At 51.3% G+C, this 22,790-nt stretch overlaps 1 protein-coding gene across 2 annotated transcripts in view; it reads right to left on the bottom strand.

The window, feature by feature from the left end:
• The window catches only part of cv-c (RhoGTPase activating protein), a 436,691-nt gene extending 415,899 nt beyond the window's left edge, over positions 1-20,792 (bottom strand). For both annotated transcript variants that reach the window (XM_089566644.1, XM_089566648.1), the window contains exon 1: positions 20,437-20,792. The gene's annotated coding sequence lies outside the window, so the exon portion shown is untranslated. The remainder of the gene's footprint in view (positions 1-20,436) is intronic.
• Positions 20,793-22,790: the final 1,998 nt, after the last annotated feature.

Genomic DNA, 22,790 nt, shown 5'->3' with positions numbered 1-22,790 from the left:
GAACAGCTCGTTAGAAAGTCTGTTGTAATGGTTCCATCAGAATTTTTCGGTTAGAGCGGTTTATGACTATCCGGTGACCATTCGCTGGTCGGTCGCGATAAGCCTACCGTAGGGCAGGACCATGACGGGCTCCAATCGCGAGACCGAGTCAAAATGCAAGCAAGAACGTTGTGAATCCCCCCTGCGATTCCTTGAGGCTGGTCTACCTTCTTACACGCTGCATCGAATTAACGCAGCGGAGTGTGTAAGCATCCAGCGGCGCAGGCTCGCCGGCTCCCGAAATGTGTGCGCGCGAGCGCGGGTATGCACACACATACACGACGCATGCGCAGCCTTCGCATCTGGAACAGCTTTCGCCGCCGATGGAGACCCGCTGCGCGCACGTGTGCGCGCAACGGGCGCATTACGCGCGTTGCGGCCCCGCGCATACAAGCGCGCGAGGTATAGGAAAAGGCCCGCGTGTCGACCTGCCCTGCCCTTGGAAAATACGCCTTGTATGCCACACTTTGTGCAACAAGGCGGCGGCTAAATCGAACGCTCCCGGAACTGCGCGAGAACGAAATTGCTACTCGGGATCGAGCGCCTTACACGCCGCACGTGTTTCTATCGTGTTTTTCCCTTGTACGCTCGGGGAGCGTAGGGGGCGCGAAGCGCATGTGACGAACTTGCTCGTGGTGTAAAACGTGCGCTCTTTTTTTTTACTTGCGACGTGATAAAGCTGAAGCGAGTAAAAAGTGCGCTGACAGATGCGGCCGAGGGACGATGGTGCCGCTGAAATTACGACTGTTACCGTTGCTTAGAGTTGAAGGCGGCAAAAAAAAAAAAAAAACGCGATAACGCAAGCGAGAAAAAACAGGCTGGCAAAGTGCCTCACGAAGAAGGAGTGGACGGCAAGGGGATGAAGCCAGCAGCGTCACCTCCGTCGCTTCGGTTGGACGTTCCGTTCTGTCGCGCGACGGGGTGAAATAACGGATTAGACAGAGAGAGAGAGAGAGAGAGAGAGTAGACTGTTCGCTTTGCCGAAAGGAAATGAACAGGGGTTGGAGCCGAGCACAACACGGCGACACCGAAATGATGTTTAGTGAAAACTGTTCGTGCAGAGAAAACTTATAATTGATATGAACAAAGCAGAGCGGTTTTACCATCCCATTTCAAAGGGGCGCTTCTATTTTCCATCCATCCATCCATTCTACTTATTGGTCCCGCATCGGGACCAATCAGCCCGTGCGCACTGGAGGTGGGCGGACTCCCGGTACTTCGGTAACGGTAACACGGTGCATGGTATGCTAAACGTTTCTTAGCGCTACAGCGTTCGGAGAAAAAGTCGTGCGCGTTGTCGCACTAATTGAGAATTGTCGAGATGGTTGTGACGTCACAGCTTGCGCCGTGGAATGAAATTAAAACTCGAGCTAAATTGCGACAGTGAGGTCGTAGTATGGTTGAGATGCTGCTGTGACATTAAAGGGACGGAAAGTAAGTAATTGCGCTTAAAATAAAACTAAGCTAATCAGTTTCGGAATCGAACCCACGACCCTTGGGTTGTGAATCAGGCACATTACTCCTGGGCCATTGAGTGACTTTGAGTGGGTCATTGAGTCACTTTTGTTGGGCTCGGTTAATGGGCGAACCTGTCTCTCTTGTAGTACATCACGTGGTCTGATGCGCCTACTGATGTATGCTAATCAGTGCGTGTAACCGAAATAGCTAATCATAAAGACCGAAAGTAGCACCTAACTATTGACGCTGCCGCGCCATGCCCTTATGTCAGAGCTTAAGTGTCTCCCCTCCCCAATTTTTTATGTACCATAGTGGGGGTCGATAAATCGTCAGTTGCTTCGCAGCGTGGCGAAAGTGAAAGCACCGCGTCGTCTACATTCTAAACGGAAAGGTGTAAAACGGGAGTAAGCTGTCCTCTAGCAGGGTGTGCGCTAGAGTACAGCTTAGTCCCTTTTTATTCCCATATAGGCGTACTATGCGTGTTCAGAGTGTACACTCCGGAGTAAGGACGAGCGATTGTGCTTTGCCACCGCAGTTTATACTAAGTGCATCAAGCAGAGCGCACAGCTAGCACCACGCTAGCAGCTACACTGAACTCCACAAGCGGCTCCGCGAAAGCGAACCGAACATTTTGAGACTTCCCGAGGCGGGCACACCTGTAATCTATGTAATGAAATGTATCCGGTTTCGCCCCGACAACCCCCTTTTCATCGGGCCCTTGTGCACACAGCCGCAATTATGTGCGACGTGGCAACGCGCGGCAGATGGAGAGGGCCGGAGGAGGGAATGGGTGAGAGCAGAGCTGGGATAAACGCGATGCGGAGAGGAAGCGGGGCCAGAATGCCGCACGCAAAGCAACTGTCCATCCTCTTCCATCCACCAGCAGCCCTGCATCTCAACGAAATGAGGAGAGAGAGAGAGGGATAGAAATAGAAAGAGAGAGAGAGAGAGAAAAGGCAGCACGACTGCCCATTTATAATTTTCGGCTCAGCTCCGCCGGGTAAACAGCATTAAGCAAGCGCCTAGTTTTCATCCCCTCTAATGGGTTCTTCCGCATCACTTTCCTCCTATGGCGCGCAGCGAAGAAGGATAAGTTTTTATCCCGCACGAGCTCCGGCTAATAGAGATTAACTCGCTCATCCCCCCCCCCAACCACCCGGAACCCCTAAAAAAGCAGCAGCGCCTTTTACCCCCCTCCCACCTTTACCCGATCCAGGGCGCAAATTTCAGCAGTCACGGATCAGCGTTGACTAGGAAGCACTCGAGCCACCCCATCAGCGCGCGCCGTCGCGTAGCCCCATCGGAAATTGTGACGGGGTACGAAATCTCCAGACACGCAATAGCGGCATTTCGGGAAGTGCCCGAATGAAGATGACGAAATAACAAAAACTCCAAGCAAGAAACACGCGCGTGGCATCAGCGACATAATAATGACTGAGAGGAGGCGCAGTACCCCCTCCGGCAGAACCGCGCTGATCCACCGAGGAGGGATCGGAAAATGAGCGAGGTATGCACAAGCGGCACCGACTACCTTCCTCCGATTCCTCCTCTCCTTATCCGGTGCACGCCGGAACGGCAATTGGCAGCCGAGCAACTTTGCGAACTTGAAAGCCAGGCTTTTCTTATAACACTTCAGCGAATAAAATTTTTAAACAACAACAATCTAATTGCGACCTGCTGTTTCGGCAAATAAAAACAGTCCAACAAACTGTCAGCGCCGCTAATATATGAGAAATCGGTGTGTCGAGAAGTGATGATGATGCTGATGCATTTCTATGGCGCAACGGGATCTAGGTCCAAAGAACACCATGGCACGTGGCGTTTTCGTTTCCCAAAGGTGGGGTCAAACACCCATTTCCCAAGCATTCACCCTAAATAAGCCGAGAACCAGGCCAAGGAAAATTTTGTACCTATTGTATACGTACAGTCTTTGTCAAAAGTAACCAGGCTGCATGGTTTGCTTCTATAGCTCATGCATGGAGCCCTTGCAGCTTCCTTGAATCAGAAATGGCCGTTAAAGGTAAGGACTGGGGGTCTTCTTACCTTCAAACATCTTTTAATCTTTAGGAGAGCCACAAGGGTTCCACTATACAAGCTAGAAGCAAACCATGCAGCCTGATTACTTTTGACAAAGACTGTACATCATCGGCGGCTATCTGGCGGCACTGGGAATCCAACGCAGCACCTACCGGTATATCGTGAGTTCAGGACACTGCGCGTTAAAGGATCAATTAATTTATATCACACGTCCTCCTCAATAGCCGAAGTGTAGCGTAGGGCAGTGGAGTCATTACAAGACACTACAAGGTTTTCGGCGAGCGCGCACGAAGCCCAACGTGCCACACGCAGCTAGTCATTATAAAAAAAGTTTGCAGAACAGAACAATGCATCGGCATACCTTTTGTAGCGAAAGCTACACTAGGCTAGCAGAAGTGCATTTCGCGGTGCCTGCCAAAGGCCACTACTGCGCGTGCGCCGTTACCAAGGCAGCCAGTACCATGGCAGCCATGGCGCCGCAGCCGCTGCGCCACACTGCGCATGCGCAGAGTCGCGCCGCGCAACTGGGATATAAGCCGGATGCGATGCGCTCGCTCCTCAGACGCGCACCATGGCGGAAGGAAAGCGGTCGTTCTCGTCACGGCAGCAGTGCAGGCTGCGTGAAATTGAGTCTCCCGATCCAGAAGTCGTCGCACGGTACAAGACCGGCCGACAGTCTGAAAACGAGGCGAGAAAGGCTAGCGGGCGGCTGAGGCACACGAAGAACGAGAGGAACGCCTCGCGAAGCTGCCGAACGACAGCGACGGCGTGTCGCTACCGAAATGTTAGTAGACGAAACTGCTTTCGCTTTGTATACCCTGCCCTAGCTGAGCTAAGCCACTGCCATTATTTTTTCTAAACTTCGGTCCTACTTCGCCGAGGAAACCGTAAGGAACTGTCGGGGAACGGACATAAGAGCAGCGGGCACTGCAAAATGCGTGAGCCTATATACCGCGAAGAAACGGCTGCTGGGGAAGGGCGACGAAAGTGCAAAGGCGCTAATGCCGCATCTGCCACAGCAAGGAAGCCAAAGCCGCAGATCACCCTGCAGTTCGATGTCGGCAGGGAAGATCTCCGTCAGTACGTGCGCCCCACTATCTCGACCCATGTGCCCCGGAGAAGCCACCCCACTACTCGGTCAAGCGGCGGCGTTCCCTTTAAGCTCCACTCACGCACTTTATTTCCCTTCCACCCGAGACTGTTAAGAGGCCCCTGGCGAGTCCGTAGTAAATCGAGGATCTTCACCAGCCGTCGTAAAACGCTTCTGCGGCAATAAAAGTAGAGGGAGTGAAAAAGAAATGGGCAAGAACAACCTTCCAAAACCCGCTATACACTTTCTATCGGCGTTCGGTGCCCCGTATACCGTATTAACGCAAGTTCAATCAACCCTGTGCGTTCACGGTGAGAAAGAAATAAACAGCTCTGAACGGAAATCGAGACGAAGACGAAGGCAAACAAGACAAAGCGCAGATATCCGTTCATTAGAGTAGACCAGCTGTCACCAATTTCAGCTGTTTTACTAAGCTATACGCCTACCGCCCCCCTCACCACCCCGCACACTTTCGTTCGTATTCTTCTCTTCCCCTTTCTTAACCCCCTCCCCCCCCCCCCAAAAAAAAAAAGAAATAAAAGACGAAAGATGGAAAAGAGTACATGTCTACGAATGTAAGCTATGCACCAGGTTCCAAGAATCCCATTCTAAACAAGAATTTCCATTCCCATTATAAAGATATTCCTAACACGAATACGCCTATATAGGAGTAAAAAAGGGAGTAATCTGTCTTCTAGCGCACTCCTTTTATAAAAGGAGGCGCGCTAAAAGACAGCTTACTTTCTTTCTAATCCGTTCTGTTTAGAGTGTAGGGGATATGCGCCCATCAGAAAAGCAGCTAACGGACGGTATGCTTAAATAGGCGTTAATACGGTACAACTGAACGGCGGCGTCAAGGTTGTCGTAGAGACCGCGGTGTACCGAGAGCAAGACCCACGCGGCGGCTCAACAGGCAGGCAGCGACGAGACGACAACTCAGAGAACGCAAACAGAAAAGCAACGCGACGAGCGTCGGCTTCACCTTTCGGCGCCTTTATAGAAAGAAGGCTGATCGATGGGGAGGAGGCAAAGCTTCTAAAAAACAGCGCGCGGGTCTCCTCGTCGCCCCCAGGGCGGGCCCCCAAAAGAGAGCCACACACGAGCACACACCAACGGGGCCCCAGCAGCAACACCGGCCGCACGGACGACCGGCCAAGCCACGATATCGCACTCGCTTGCCGCGGCCACCATAAAACAAGGGGGCCGAATCGGGACCGAATCACGTCGCCAGTCCACCCTGCCATTGGGGCTTCACGGCCGGCTGCTGCACTTCCACCTTCTGGCCGTTACGACGGGTAGGCTTCGAAACAACACTGAAGTCCCAAGAGTGACACACACCTTTGTTCAACGTCACTGTTATTTCTGGTTCATGCGCAATTTCATTTCATTTCGTTTTGTCACATTACAAGCCCCCCCGCTCCCCCCCCCCCCCCTTTCCAAAAAAAAAAATCCTATTATGCATGTCATGCGAAGGCAAGATAACCGGAGGTCCTTCAGGGTAACGGAGCGGGTTCCAAGAGAAGGCAAGCGTAGGACGGGGCGGCAGAAAGTTAGGTGGGTGGATGAGATCAAGAAGTTTTCAGGGATAGGGTGGCCGCAACCGGCAAAGACAGGGTTAACTGGAGGGGCATGGGAGAGGCCTTTGCTCTGCAGTGGGCGTAGTCAGGCTGATGATGATGATATGCGGATAGGAACTATTCTGCAGAAGTTGGCAGAAAGAACTGAGAGAGCCATCATCCTCGACTTTCAATGCGTTTGCACGCCACGGCTATTCCTGTGTGTGTGTGCGTGCGTGCGTGCGTGCGTGCGTGCGTGTGTGTGTGTGTGTGTGTGTGTGTGTGTGTGTGTGTGTGTGTGTGTGTGTGTGTGTGTGTGTGTGTGTGTGTGTGTGTGCGTTTGGTTTAGTTTATGGGGTTTAACGTCCCAAAGCGACTAAGGCTATGAGAGACGCCGTAGTGGAGGGCTCCGGAAATTTCGACCACCTGGGGTTCTTTAGCGTGCACTGACATCGCACAGTACACGGGCCTCTAGAATTTCTCCTCCAAAGAAATTCTAGCCGCCGCGGCCGGGATCGAACCCGCGTCTTTTGGGTCAGCAGCCGAGCACCATAACCACTGAGTGTGTGTGTGTGTGTGTGTGCGTGTGTGTGTGTGTGTGTGTGTGTGTGTGTGTGTGTGTGTGTGTGTGTGTGTGTGTGTGTGTGTGTGTGTGTGTGTGTGTGTGTGTGTGTAGGTAGGTATACTCCCGTTCACACGGAGTGACCCAAATGCAACGCCTTGCGCAGCAAGAAAATATATGCAACGCTGCCAGCCGCCGTCAAAACATCGTTCAAATCGGGAGGCAGGTAATTCTGGCTTCCTGCCAGGCCTGCACGTCAATCGTATAGGGTGTCTTACCAATGCAACACTGCGATACACGTCCAGCGGTGGTATGCGGAAATGAAGCATGCTAGCAGTCCCAAGGACTGTCGTTTTTTTGTTTTTTTTTTTGTACAGAAGGCGTTCAGTCCCTTTACATCTGTGCAGCTTTAAGTCCCGCAAAAAACCTGCAGTAGACTTGTGATACGGGAAATTGAGGTTTATAACGCCTCCCTGGGCTTACCTTTGACACTAGCAACTCATTTTTTTTCCCCGTATGACTCTTTCCCCGATGTACATCGATTCGCTTCGCTTCTTCGGCTTACGTCACTCAGGTAAGCGTTCAAACTGTTTTTCGACCTTCTTCCAAGGTACTGGAGACGCAAAAGAACGAGCTTCCGGAACAAGCGCACCGCCATCAACCGAGTAAACCGGCCTGGAATGCAAGAACTATAAACCCACCATTCACTACTTCAGGTGACCCGCTATAGTGCCCGGCAGTTGGGAAAACCGCGTACGACATCCCTCACGTGATTTGCTGGAAACGGACGCCACCACCCTGGTGTAGATCGCGATCATACACGTTTAGCATACCGTGTACCGTGTTACCATTACCGCTACCGGAGTACCGGGAGCCCGCCCACCGCCGGTGTGTACGCGCTGATTGGTCCCAGTGCTGCAGGCGTGCGCGTAGCAGCCGGGTACCTGGCGCCATCTGGCTCCGTCAAGGCGATTAGCGCATGCGCATTGGCTGCGCGCAGGCTACCGGTTACACGGTATGCTAAAGGTGTCTAATAAAGAGCTTTAAAACGGGTGAGCACATCAGTTTGGGGAATGCGGGAATAGCGGGGCCCATGCGCACTGGCGCTCCGCTATTCCTCCATCCAGATAATCGGTGGAGCCCCCCCCCCCCCCCCCCCCCCCGCCCCCCCGTTGTAAAACTCCCGAATACTTGCACTCAGCCGTGGAAATCACGCCGCGCGCTTTCGGGTTTTCCACGTCCGTGCTTGATTACACTGACACTGAGAAAACGAGAGGCCACACAGAAAAGACTCGGCACAGTTTGTACAGGCAGCGCAAGACGCTAGATAGTAAACACCCTTCGTAACACGAGCCCCTTTCGCGTTCCATTTCCGCCGACGGCGGTGCTAGGCGTCGTCGTGGGTTCCTGTATCTTCACCGGCGAGTCAGCAGCGAGAAACTGCCAGCGTAGGCGACACACCACGCCCTGTGAACACACTGCCGACTCCGCGCACACACAGAGCTCCGCCAGACGAGAGCCTTGCAGTGGAAAACGAGGGCTTGTATACAGACCGTTTCGTTACGCCGTCGCCAAGCGGCGATTGTGCGGTGATATTTGGTCCCGTAGCAACGGCACTGCTCACAACCCGTTGGACAGGCTTTGTTTGACTTTTATTCGCCTTTTTTAAGCCAAGCGCATCTTTGTTAGCTCCGCCGCGGTCATTTGAATCCCAATTCTTGGAACTCAAATGTTGGACAACGATGTGGGTGTCCCCAAGGCAACGGTAGCAAAGAGGAAAAACGGTGCTTGTAGTTAAAGAAAAAGAAAACGGCCTACAGGACGCTTCCAATTTATAGATTGCACTTGCTGAAATATAAATCAAAATGATGTTTTCTATTCGCATTTTACTGTGCGTCCAAGAACTGGCACCATTCCTCACACACGCGCGGACACGCAAACAAAAAAAAAAAAACAAATGAATCGTCAGGAGTGCACGCTGCCTAAAACCGGAGCTCTTTCACGCGTCTTGCGGCGGAATTGCACTCAGCTTATGACATACTGACTGCCTCGGTCGATTTCTAAGCACCACAGTCGAATCATTGTTCGTCAGGGACGAATCATTGCTCGTCAGGGACGGGACACCACGAACATCTTGGCTGGATTTGACCCAGTAAAGTAGTGCCACAGTCGTTCAATGTACTATGGTAGTGCTTTCGCAGTAGAAGGAACCGCTGCTCAGTTGGCTCCGTTCCCTTGCTCCTCTGTGCCAGCACGCGATTCTCCAATCCGTCCCCGCGTAGGTGCTCGAGAAGATCGCGACGCATAATAACCCTTATCAACGACGCAAGCAGCGTAACGGCGAGACAAGGATGTAGTGAAGCGCGACGATGACGTGTGACGGCCGGACTGCCGTGTCGCAACGGATATGCTCACCTCAAGGAGAAAGCCCCACGGAATGGCTTAAGATTAGGCAATATCACTAACGCATGCCAGCTCCTTCGCAGGTACTGCGGTGACGCAAGTTAGACGCTGACAGACGCGTCTTCTCCCTGATGAATAAACCATAGACGCCCGGCATACCATGCGAGTTCGCTGCTCGTTCATGCGTACGATTACCGTTCTATACCGCTACTGTTGCCACCTCCGCAAGGCGCTAGGAGCGCTCTCACTGCCATGCGCATGCCCATCTCGCGCCTTGTAGAGACATTGACTGTGGCGGTAGACAGTGGTAACGGAGTGCTCACGCATTATTTGAAAGACCTAAACATATGAATACGATGATTCGCAATCGCACCGTGTGATCTCTCGTTTAGCGCATCTTACGTCTCTTTCCCATTAAATTTCGCATCGCTTGTGTGCTAATGATGTCGCACGTTTAATGTGCAGTTGAACCCCGTTATAACGAAGTTTAAAGGGCTCGGCGATTACTTCGTTGCAGCCGTAGCTTCGTTATAGCCGGCCGTGTTCACCGAGCTTCCAAGGGGAATCTCATTCCTTCGTTATATCCATTATTTCGATATAACAAGGTTCGACTGTATATCATGACACCAGTCTGCAAATTATAGCACACGCACAGACCACCTTGCAAGAGAAGAGCAGAGGAAAGCAGCCGGTACGTATAACGGTGAACATATGCGCCGCTCCGTCAGCACTACCAGGACAGTTAAACTTGCGTAGACTATGTCGATTTCGTGCAATGCGTAGCTCACGTGTTCGTCCTAATCGCTGAAAGCGCGCTCTATTTTGAATTGGAAGTTACGAAAACGGGAAAGGAATCAGTGATCGTTCGTACAGAGCAAATTGGACAGGGTAACAGAAACTTAGCGGTAGTCTACCATGCATTATTTTCATTGTTCCTTTAAGAGATAGAAATATGCGTTACGGACGTCTCGCGCAAGAGTCAAACCTTCAATCCAGTGAAAACGGGGACAGCCGGACCGCCCTGATAACGTGACAATTCGTTTGAGGACCGCCAAACGCGCTGTCTTCTCCATGCATGGCGCAAGCTGCCTTCAATCAAAAGACGGATTGCAAGGGGAAAGCAAAAGGAAACAAAAGCGTTCCGCGGTTCCCTCGCCTCTGCACCTGCTCCATTCAGCAGACGCAGTGCGTTCAGGGTCACGCCGACGCGACGACTCCGCACACCTCAGCACCAGTTAGTAATGTGCAGTAAACGAAGCACGAGTGCGCGCGGATAATTCCAGACAGCGTGTCGGGAGAGCAGCTGAACCGTTCCGGCGCACTGCATGACCTACCGCCAAGCCGTGCACGTCTCTTTCTCTCTACGGGACTCAAAAAGACTCCATCGCGCAGTTGAAGTCGCGTCTACTACTATGCACCGAAAGAGCAACCATCGCCAACCTGCACGGGCGATGGTTGGCTTCGACGAGCGTGGGGGGAAAGCGCGACAATTTGCTCACTCGGGTTCCGCGGTGCTGCATCCAACTGTTCAAGCGAGCGCAGCTCCTACGCTGACGACGTCGCGCGCCTCCGGCGTGCCCTTGGCGCCGATCGGACTGAGTCGGCAACATCCCCTCCCTGTCTTCTCCCTCACCCCTTTCTACTCGCTGTTGCGCCTGTGTGTACTCTTAAGCCTCTAAGCCCGCCTGCGTGCGTATGCGCGTACGGGTACGCTGTGCAGAACCGCTGACGTCGCAGTGGTTTGAACGAGTTGAGGCAGGAACGCACCTCATCACTTCCAGGCGCCGCACAAGCAGATTTTGGCTCCAAGAACACCCCCGAGCGGCGCTGGCGGATGATTGGATAAGTGCGGAGCGTTCTCTTGGTTTCCGGTAGGAACATTCCTACGTTTCCTTTCTTTTTAGTTTAAAGGAAGACAGATGTCCTCTGTCCAGCCTCCAGCACTAATTTCTCAGCTCTCACGGAATGGCCGACCGCATTATGCATAATAACCAGCAAAACAACTCCTATGAGGCAGCGCTGCGGTGATTGGCCACTGCCCATCTCAGTCAGAACTCATATTTACCCAGACAAGTACACGGGTACATGTAAATTCTGCCCTTAGCCAGCCAACCTCACGCATATGATGTGGGGTTGCTCAAATCTTCCCAAACGACATAGCAAAATTGAAAATATGAAGCAGTGGGAGGCACTGATGCACAGCTCAGATCCAGCCGTCCAAGTGGCGGCATGCAAGTGGGCTGCAGAGGCCGCCGGGGCTCAAGGGCTCCCGTCTGAACAACTGCCAGTCAGACCGGAGTGGAGGTCTCCGGAATAATTTAGACCACCTGGGGATCTTTAACGTGCACTGACATCGCACAGCACACGGACGCCTCTTGCGTTACGCCTCCATCGAAACGCGGCCGTCGCGGTCAGGTTCGAACCCGGGTACTCCGGCTCTGTAGACGAGCGCCTCAACCACTGAGCCACCGCGGCAGGTCATTTAAAGAGGGGGGATTTAAATTTGGTTGCGTGGAACGCAGCTGTTCCTTGGGCTGCTTTTGTTGGTGCCACGAGCACCTAAATTCATGCATGCCTCTAGAGTTGGATACAACTCAAGAACAAAGTGGAAGATGGCTCCCAAAGGAGACCCTCCTCCATCCATCCAATGGCATCAACAGATTTTCAACACGCCGCGGTAATTATTCCCTATTCAACAGTCACTCCCTGCGATTTCACGCTAGCAAGTCCAAGGAGATCGGCCAAAAAATTATAAAGGCGGAGAATCGGTCAACGTCATTAGCTGGACCCCCCCCCCCTCCCCTCGCCCCATCCTTTCCTTTACCAACTCTATGCTGAGTTCAATCTCTCTTTGTTTATTTCAGACTATTTCACTGTACAGCCAATCATTATAAATTCAATTTGGGCATTTTTTGATGTGTCTACATGCTCCTTTCTGCATGCATGTCGGGCACGAACAAACGTACCCACATAGTGTACCCCGTATGCGACGGAAGCCAAGACTTGCGGGGCTGCTCAGAACCTTTTTTAAAACGCCGCAGTCGTTCACCGAGGCCATAATAAATAAATAAATATCCCCTGTGTCCCTTGGTTTCTGTGGTATATATATATATATATATATATATATATATATATATATATATATATATATATATATATATATATATAATGGGTTCTGAATATCAAATCGCCTAAAGGTGCCACTCTGCTTAAGGGTAAACGCCTCGTTTGTACGAATCCTCGTTATAATGTAAGCAGCACACAGCGGCGGCGAATGCTTCGTAGAAGCAATTGCTTTGCGGCTGCACTTACTGCATGCAAAGCACCTTTCTAAAGTAATTGGAATAACGCGTTACACCCGTTGAAGCACAGTCTAGAGAATCGGCTTATTCAAAAGCGCAAATCAAGCGCTCAGTTTCGGTTTGGTTGACCAAGACCAGCTAATCAAATCAAATTTATTTACAGCTAGACTTGCAGCTGCGCTGACGACAGTCAGAAGGGGCAGGGGAAAGGGGATGAGGGAAGCGAAGAGGACGGGAGAAAGGGCAGCGATTCAGATTTGCTCCAGGAGCGACCCAGCCAGGACAAGAAGGGTCAGAGCGGAGTTCAAAGCACACAGTGTGGACAACACCTCTTCACGTCGAACGTCCGAAGCAATAAGGCGAATAAAGTAAAGGAGACAGCTCCGAAAAGAGACTGCAGTGTGCAGAACTAAAGTGCACGACAACGCGACAACAGTTCGAATGAAGCCATTTCGCCGCTGCAAACAAGCGACACGCGGTACCCACTTCCGTAAACAAGCGTAAGCGCAGCGCCCGACTTGAGAATTTGCCTCATCGTACTGGCACGCGCGGTGTTTCTCAAAAAACTCTGAGTGAGACGTGTGCGATATATCGAAACGACAAACACATACCCGCGTAGTGCATCCGGTATGCGACGGAGAAGGACATATACGTATTTAGCGGAACGCAGATCTGGACATCTGCTGGCGCTGATAACCCGTTTCACGCACGACTGTCTACGCTGAATGCATCACGCCTTTCTGTCTCTCCATTCATTTTTTTTTTTTTGCTGATGCTGCACGTCTTTGTTGTTTTCGAGTGTTTAAAACAGAAGTCCATTCGAGGCAGAGGCAGCGACGCGTGGCGCTCGCTTCCGCTGGGCCTTCTTTCGTTGCGTGGTCCGCCAATCGGTGACGCCGGCGCGAGAAGCGAGCAGCCAGGCAGAACCACGGCAGCTTCGTCACAGGCGACGGCAGCTGCAATGACAGCGACATGAAGGGTGACGTCACGTGTCGCCTCATCGTCCGGCTTGCTTTCCGCAGCTGTCGCGACGCCACCAACACGAGACCCGACGGCCTTTCGCTACCATCGAAATGAACGGTGCGATAACTAATATAACAAAAAAGTAAGCAATAAAGGTGGCGTAAAACTTGCGCAGTTCTTCCAGTGAACAACTTTCCTTTCATATGCTTGCACTGTTTTTCTCCTTTCCGAATGTGTGCCGCGGCGAATCTGTGCTGGGTGGGGGCTTCGAGAGGTAGGAGGCTCGTACGTGGGAGAAGTATTTTTACCGGTGGGTGCCCCCATCAGAGGGTTGGGAGTGCGTTCGAAAGGTGCCACGACCCGCAAGAAGCGCTGGAAGCCAACACTCTCTCTCTCTCATTCACTCTCTCAAACACACACAAGCACACACATCATTGGCGCATGATGGCCTTAGCTGCCCATGTCATAAAACCCAACACACCACATCATGTTATTCATCAAAAAAGGACTATACTAATAAACACATTAAAAGAAACGGTTTTGACGCTTACTGACACATTTAGAGAAAGGCGCTACGAAGAAGACCACGATTTAAAAGTACAGACAAGGGTTTGCGGTTGCATTTGTAGCGCTTATGTGTCTTTTTATGATTACGAACCAAGCCAAACAACACGGCCTCTTAACACCTGGAAAATTTAGAGAATTTATCCACGAGAACCAAATAGAAACGAAGAAGTAACTGTTACAACGGTAGCACAGTGCAGCGCAGTGTGCCTCTACGTTTCGCGGTCCGACGACCAAGCGGAAGCAGAAAAAAAAAAAAAGAGCGGGGGACAAAAGCCGAACACTGTTCTAACCTCCACTTCCTCTCCACAAGTCAGGCGGTGAGCGCGCTGACTCGGCGCTGCACCGGTCAGAAATGAATATAAGAAAAGAAATGTGAATGAATCACCGGAGGTGCGCGCCACACGCCGCAAAACAGCCAGAGACCGACAGCGCCACATGGTGCCCCCTTCTCTTTAATCCCGAAAACGGGACAAACGAGTTCGGCCCTGACGGCGACCGCCAGCCGGGGACGGGTGCGAAGTTCCGTCCGATCAGGGACCAGGAATGAAACACCCAGATCAACAACAACAACAGAGCCGAAGCGAGAGGGCCCGCGGCAGCACCGTCTTCTTCCAACCGCAGCAGAAGAAGAGCACGGTCCATATCGTTCCCCGCCGACAACCGGACTATCACCCTCCCCGCGCCTCTTCCCGAGCAGCCAGCCAGCCCCGCTTGGCCACCGCAGACGCAAACAAGCAGGCGAGCCGGCCACGAACAAACCGAGACACGCAGGCACCGGCGAAGAACATCCGGTCAGCTGCTGCGGCTGCCATCAGCCTGGTCAGCTGGAGACCCGCTCGAGCGGTGGCTGGAGACCACCGTCGCCAGTTTCGTCTTTCATACCACTTCTACAATGGAGAGACGCGGCGCTCATCGGACTCCCAGTGGCGGAAAAGGGCTAGGGGAAACTAGCCAGTAAGTATGCAGGAAACAAGGACGGAGAAATGAACAGCTTTAAACAACGTGCAGAAAGCGCAAAAGGCAAGAACTGCGTTAACTCAATGGAAAAGAAGCAGGCTGCAGGGCTATACCGAAATGGGAAAACGCAAATCAGGAAGGGACCAATAGATCTAGGATAATTCAAGAGGCAGAGCCCTGCTCTTTGAAGCTAGATCACGGTGCCTTAGAACGGGAAGCTACAAAACGAAATGTGACTTTATCCCTTCTTTACGGCGCCGTAGATCTGCAGAAACAGTTGAACGTACTAGAATGTGGAAGCATCCGTCCAGGTGTCGACGCTGGCACAGACACTCTCTCTGAGGCTCAAGGGCCATGTGACTGAATCTCCGGTAGAAGTGAGAAAAACGCTATTGGAAGATTGGTGTTTCAAAAGCAGGGTGGTTACGAAAGGTTACAAGATCAGGATTAAAAATTGTATTTAAAAAAAAATGGCGAAATTTCAGGTAATATCGTTAATTTTGACGGACTGCTTAAAGAAAATAGAGAAAAAAAGTTCCAAGCATGGTAGCAAATGACACCCCCTTCTCAGAGGGGACGCTCCCAACTTCGCTCAGATTAAATATTTTGGTGGAGTGACCAAGGACATGCCCACCTTAGAACCGTTCGCTGTGATGGAAACGGAGAAAAAATACACCACCAAATGACGACGACAATGCGGCGAAATTGTCCCGGCCAGACAAACACAAACATCAGCCCATCTTTCAGTGGCCAAAGAGTCTACCTAAAATGTCGTGCTTTCCCATTTAGTACGTACGCTCATTACATTCCAAAACTTCCCATTGGACACAACGCGCTGCGATCAGCACAGCTACAGAGAGGCGCGGAGCAGAATACCCTTCGTGCGTTCCACACGTTTTGCAGTAATGTTTATGCGGGGACTATTAAAAGAAATAAAACAAGTGTGCAAGACAGACAACATGCCACAATAGGGATGAGATGCTGAAAATATTTTACTCCCAATTCCATTCTAAACTGCATCTTTTCGTCACTCCGCAATGGAATAAGTAATACAGGACGTACTACGTGCGCTGCTATGGACAACGGTGGGCGCTAGTTAACACATTCAATGTTAGGTTATACCGCACATAAATACCCCTGAAAGCAGAAGATTAGACAGCCGTCGAGGCAGCCGAGTTGGTAGCTGAGCTGGTAGCAGATTAGACAACCATAACAAAATTTCACGCAAGTACGGTTTCCGGAAATTTCTTCACAGGCTCCGCTTGGCTGGGGCCGCGGATTTCCTATCTTGCCTGAGGTGCAATAAGAAGAACAAAGGGACACAACGGCTTTCCTATTAATTAGGCTATTAATTCCTATTACTTAGGCTAGCAGTGAATAATGCCAAAAAGGAAAAAGAAACGAGATAGAGAGACGAGGAAACTTTGGCGTTCCGAGCGAAGAGGAGGAACAGAAGGAAAATTATTATTCCCGGAACACACTGTGGGAAAAAAAAAGTGGCTGCCCCTTTACTAAAGGATGAGAGAGGCATATTAACAAGACAGGTCCATGTCTAGTACCAATGTTTCCTCGAGTCGAACAGATTGCATGGCGTTGAACTTGCCCCGCGAGCTACGCAAAAACCAGAGACGAATAGACGTCAAAATTTCCGGCCGTGCGTGCCACCAAGAACCTTTTAAAAACGCATAGAGAGAGATGTGCCTCTCAGGCGCCGCAAACGACAAATCTTGCATCCATGACGGTCACTTTCGCCATGAACAATGGCGTGGCCCCGGGATAGAACTAAGCTTTATTCGAGGAGAGTTTCACCACCCCATGTAGCCGTTTATTGAAATTTAAGGAGTAGGCTAACACAAGCCGAGCCAAACTCAACTTCAAACACGACTAACACTCTCTGTTCTGATCCATGACACTATTGCAGCTTGCGAGAAGTCGAACTAACATTCGTTAAAACCTACCACCCATCCGCTGGAAGCGCAAGAGCCGCCGAGGCGCTGACATACCGTAGGCAAACAAACAAATAAAGCGCATTTTCATTTTTAATGTCGGTTCGTCCTTGAAATGAGTTATTACGGCCCTCGCAGAGCAAGCTGCACAGGTAGACACGCAAACCGTTCCGGCCACAAGGTTATGTTCCATCACGCCACTACGCGCTCTTATTCTCTCCGCTTTTTTTTTTTTTTTTTTTCGCAACGCGTCCTCCTCTACTACGCGCGCATTCAAGGCGCGTTTCAATGCCGTCGTACGATCACCGCCGCTCGTTCACAAACGATCCCCCGCGCGCGCAACCGGCCTCCGACAAGGGTAGGCCGTTCGCCGCGCTGAATGGCGTGCTCGGGAGCATGCTAATACTCCGCCGACTTGTCGGACCACGCTCGACATAACACCGCGGTCGGAACAACATCATCAATGGCATACGTATCGAGGTAGCGCGGCGAAGGCGCGATGTATACGTAGCAGATTCGTAAAAGACTGCCGCGGCAGGGTCTCAGCGAAGTGGCACGAACCGTTGTTCTTGCTTTTCTTATCTCTTCTTTCTTCCCCCCCCCCAAAAAAAAAAAAAAGATTACGAGAATCATCCCAACAGCAAGCCGCCCAGCAGAGAGCTGTAAAGCAAGACGCGGCGGTTGCAAAACTGCGAGGAAGAAGCCACAATTCGCTCGTTTCGAGCTGCAGCGGCGGGTACGGGGAAAGCGACACGTTGTTATCAGCGCCGGAGCAATAAAGAACAAAAAGAAGCGAAAAGAAGAAAAGACAGCGAGCGAGCAGCCGCGCCAATGACAGGCACCAGTTGGATCGCAGCTGCGCGCGCGCGGTTTCGTGACGAAACGCGTACAGAGGTAGGTAGAGGGAACAGCGAGCAGAACCTCTCCAGCTTGGCGAAGAACTCGCAGAGACCCCCTACCCCTCGTCTCCTTCTATGCCACCATCGTACCAACCGCAGCCGAAGAGCTGCAAAAATTAAGTCCCGTCGTAAAAAAAAAAAACGGGAGGAAAACAAATTAAAAAAGAAACGGCACAGCGAAAAAATGCCTGCTGAATTTCCTCTTGACAGGCTCGTACCGAGAAGCCATCGCCCTGTTCGATGGCAGCGTCGTCTCGAGGGCTTCGCGGCTCTCCGATCTCGCTCGAAGGAGCGAGCCTAGTCGTCGCTTTTTACCGAAGCGACGACGTGTCCGTGACCCCCACCAAGACGAGTTCAAGCAGTTGGCGATGCCGCGTGGCGACCGGCGCTAAAGTGCCTCAAACAAGGTTATAGACTCTCGCGAGCTGCTCTATGCTAATAAGCCGCGCTTGTCATCCAGCTGAAGCGAAATGTTGACGACCGAAACGTGTCGAACGAATGGACCGGGGCTGAAAATATTGACTGCACAGTCGGCATAACGGCGCGCTAACGCAAGCGCGCTTCGGCTGATGAAGCGTAAACAGCGTGCAGGATCAAGCACAGCGTGTGATACAATAATTTTAACAGCAGAGCAAATAAGGACGACATAAACAAGAACCACAAAAGCATCCTTTCTAACGTGGTGTCTTCTATGCAACGTCCAGTTGCGACCGCCCCCATTTGCGATGCTTTTACAGAGTTTCTAAATCATGACCTCGCAAATGCATGGGTACGAAATAACTCAAATGCAATGCGAACACTTGCTGTAAAGACTAGTTGGAAGAAACAGAGACGAGTCGTAGATTGGAACAAATGAGCGGGATTATGCAAACAGATCTCGCAAAATAAACAATCGCGGCGCAACAAGGGAGATAACGAATTCATCTAGTGCCGCGCGAAGATAACATGTAGACGTTTGTTGTTTGAAGGCTTTGTCTGAGAAGGTGAGCCGTGCCATTCATGACGCCATACGCATATGAATGCGCCGCTTACCACAGCCAAAGTAAATGGGAAACGATCGATCTAATTGAATGAACGCTCGCCGGTGCCGTCTGTCTCGAGGACATTTACGGCAAAATGGTAATTACCTTCGAGATTACGAGCGCAGGCTTTCAGCAATGAGCCCGGCTCCCTAGAACGGGCAACGCAGGTAATTTTCACGGTGTTATTACATCGCGATGTGGGGCCTGGCACAGAATCTAATTTTAGAACTGCCAGTAAGGAAAGAGAAAAGGAAACAAATAAACGAACCAAAGCAAGGTAAAGGGCGTGCGTATGGCGGCTACGCAAGAAATAAAGGACATAGGCAAATTTCTAATCCGCCGGCAACGCGCGCGCCGCTATCAACGGTAGTAATTGCGCGCGCTAACGGTCTCGGGAAGTCGCCACCAAAGAAACACCGGCTACCGCAAAAAATCCAGTCAGAGACCGGATGCTGCGGCACTGCTAGAAATCGCCTCCGGCCGTGTAATGCTCACGCGCTTGTAATAGCCCGAATGCCAGCACGCGACATTTTGCCTTGAACAAAGGTCGCACGAGAGCCACGCACGCATCGCGATGTCTCGCTCCTCGCTGACATCCGGCATGGCAATTCGCAAGCGATGGGAAAGACCGCGCGCGGCCGCTACAATAATCGCAGAATCGATTGCACTTCGCTCCAGACGGAACTATCAAGAATCGCTACTTACAATCCTGAGAAAAAAGTTCGGTTGCGTTTCGCGAGTGAAAAGTTTTCGTCGTACAGATTCACATTACAGCGTGTAGATGACATACTTGGAATGTAAATGTTATGAAGAGTTAGCTACGAGTACGCTTGTTAGTCTCGCTTTGTACTCAGCGCATTTCACTGGGAACTTGCAAGCATCAGGGAGCACAATGATTTCTAAATAGCGGAACTCTGATGAAAAAATACCACTTCTAGATGATGCCGACTTACAGCACAACTCGCTAGGAACATCAGAGTGGTAACATTCACGTCGCGCAAGATATGTTAATACCACCAAAATGTCCGATCAAACTCACCGAACAACACAAGCGAAAGGCGGACGTTTGTGTAAGTGTCCGATCAGCACCCACCGAACAACACCAGCGAAAGGCGGACGTTTTAGTGAAGAGTTGCGCGAGCTTGACCGAAAATTCTGTCAACGTACGCCTCCTCGTTTTCTTGCTACCGATCTGTTTTTAGCACACGCCCGGGTTGCAACCATGCATCGTTGACCTCAGCTAACCTGCCTTTCCATGAATGTCATCTCGGCGCGGGAAACTGTGGCGACACAAATTCCATTTTTTCAAGCAGCTGGTATCGAAGCTGAAACAGGCTGCGCACGCGAAGGCGACCTGAGCAAACACACGAACCATGGAGGCATTATCTCCACCTGCCAAGAACTACTCCGCCCACGCAGCCGCTGGAAGAGCGTCCCGCGCTTTTTATCCTTTACTATGCGAGGGGGCGAGACATGTTTTGGAACCGCGCCTACGGCCACGTGCGCCTACAACATGCAAATCGCGCGCGCGAAGCCGGCTGAGGTGGTTGCCTTTTAAAGTGATGCAACAGGTGAGCCCGGCATGTGTAGTATGCGAATGCGCCACGAAGAGATCGCGTCGAACTACACGCTTACCGTGTGACGTTGATGGCGATGTTGGCGAGATGTGTATCCGCATGAAGCTGAATCAACACCGTCGTCACAACCACCGCCCGCTTCTAAAAAGCCAGGGCCAATTCTGAGGAGGAAGAAGCCAAGCTTCAAACACAACACTCGACGTTTGCAGCCGCTCCCTTCACTTGAAGAGGCACGCTAGGCGACGCGTCACGATCCGTCGACGCCCGACGCCGACTCGCAAGCTCTCCACCAGCAGCTTCGAGCGGTTTGTTGGCCCGGAATGCCCGGAACTCGGATGACAACGCGCTACACCGACCGCAAAGCACCACCGACAAACACAAACCGACGTACTCCGTCCGACAACCGCTCGCCACGGCGGCGTCAGCGAAAGTGTTGCAGGTGGCGCCCCAAGCGGGGCGAGAGTGAAGCAAAAAAGTACACAGCCCACATTTCCGGTCGAGCCGACTAGAGCGGCTCGGGGGTGCGCGGGTAAAGTTGCAGCGGCGGTTGCTGCGCATCTTGGGCGGCCGGGGTGGAGGTCGGTCCTCTTCTGTGGCGGTAATTTGTTTTTGAGCAACGCTTTTTTTAAGGCCCCGTTCATTAAATCGGACGTGGGACACTTTGGCGACGACGCCCCGCGATAGCTGCATTGGATGGTTTATTAAGAACGCAATGGACGGAGGCGCTAGAGATAAAGCAGCGAGAAAGAAGATTCGGAGAGAATCGAGAGCAAACGTCTCGTCCTCTCGTGGTTTTGTTTTGTTTGCCGAGAAACCCTGAGAGAGCCTGTAAACGTAGCTGGCTCCTTGGGTTCACCGGGTCTCGCTGTCGCACCCTACCCTTGCAGCGATGCGGCCATAACCTAAGCCGCCTCGGGGCGGGGCTGAACCGCGTCTCTTTAATCGTCAGTAGTTTAACAAACTAGAATTAATGAGCGGGTGCGCACGCAGGAGAATAATTAATTAATGAGCGCAGTCCCATTCATTAAGACCGACAAATCGTTGTACATTAGTTTAATTTTGCTTTAATAAGCGCTGTACAATGTAACAGCGCTGACGAACGTTGAACGAGTGTAGTCGGCTCGATCATTTGTAACGAGTTCAGTGCCGAGGTCACTGCATGCCGTCGCCTGATAAGAACGCAACCAATAGTTAACGATGATATCCAGATGCCGGCGACATTACTCACCGACGATGCACAGATCAATCACGTTTATTTATTTATTGACACAATATTTAATAACCCATACCATTCTTGCATACCGAAGCGCGGCTTCCTAAGCTAGGAATGTCTGATCGTTCAGATTAATGCGACCGCGGGACACTTCCCGTTAAGTAACGATGTAGCTCAAAACTTGGCGGCCACATATATATACTTGTCGCTGCGTGTACGAAGGTCATTCAAATTAAAAGCGCATATATGTAATAAAAATACAAACTTTTACGCCGTGCTCTGTATGTTGGCAGCATTAATTGCTAGCAGTATAAGTAATGGCTAGTAGACTGGAGAACGGTGCAGACGAACAAACGTGTCCATAGTAGCTGAGTAAAGATGGCCGCCCCATTTGCAACATGCACGAAGACTCGAGGAACGTGCTATTATTAGATCTTTGACAAGTGAAGGTGTAAAACCTGCTTAAATTCGTCGCGGAATTAAAGCTAAGTACGATGATTGGGGGAAATCTGTGAAAGACGCTCGTGGCCCTGGTTCAGGCACGTCGAGTTGTGGCCAAGGAGAGTACTGCAGATGCCGAAACGTTAATAAGGAAAAACCACCGATTGACTGGTAAAGAAATGGCCACACCTAGGGTCGGAAGCCATAGTTAGCAAATCACAGCAAATCACATTATTTGTGACGTATGCCATTCCCAGAAAGTGTCGACAAGGTGGGTACCACGGCGGCTGACAGCAGAGCTGAAATTGCGATGGTGTTGAGATTTGCGCCTGCGCAGCGCTTTGAAAGGGTAGGTGATGATTTCTCTACAAGGTCCGTTTCTGGGGATGAAATATCGGTCCACTGCCAAACACTGAAAGCAAACAGTGCGATCAATGGCGTCATTCATTATCCCCCAAAAGGAAAAACGCTTGGACACAACCATCCGCAGGGAATATTATGATTACTGTGTCTTGATGCCAAGAGTCGTCACTTTGGAGCACTGTACACGCCTAGTGGGAACACAGTCACCAGTGCCTCTCAATCAGAGCTGCTGAAGAACCAACTTAGAACTACAAAAAAAAAGAAGGAGACTTGGACCGCTGCCTGCAGGTGTCGTTTTTCAGCATGACAATGCTCGGCCTCATACGGCCCGCGAAGCAGTCGTCACCGTCGACTACCTGCATTTTGAGTGCATGTCACATTTCTCTTGCGCAATC

Source organism: Amblyomma mixtum, chromosome 1 (genome assembly GCF_055824585.1).
Source record: "Amblyomma mixtum isolate Tamu chromosome 1, ASM5582458v1, whole genome shotgun sequence".
Lineage (NCBI taxonomy): Eukaryota > Metazoa > Arthropoda > Arachnida > Ixodida > Ixodidae > Amblyomma > Amblyomma mixtum.
The sequence above is the reverse complement of the archived record's forward strand: the minus strand, read 5'-3'. Positions and strand labels throughout refer to the sequence as shown.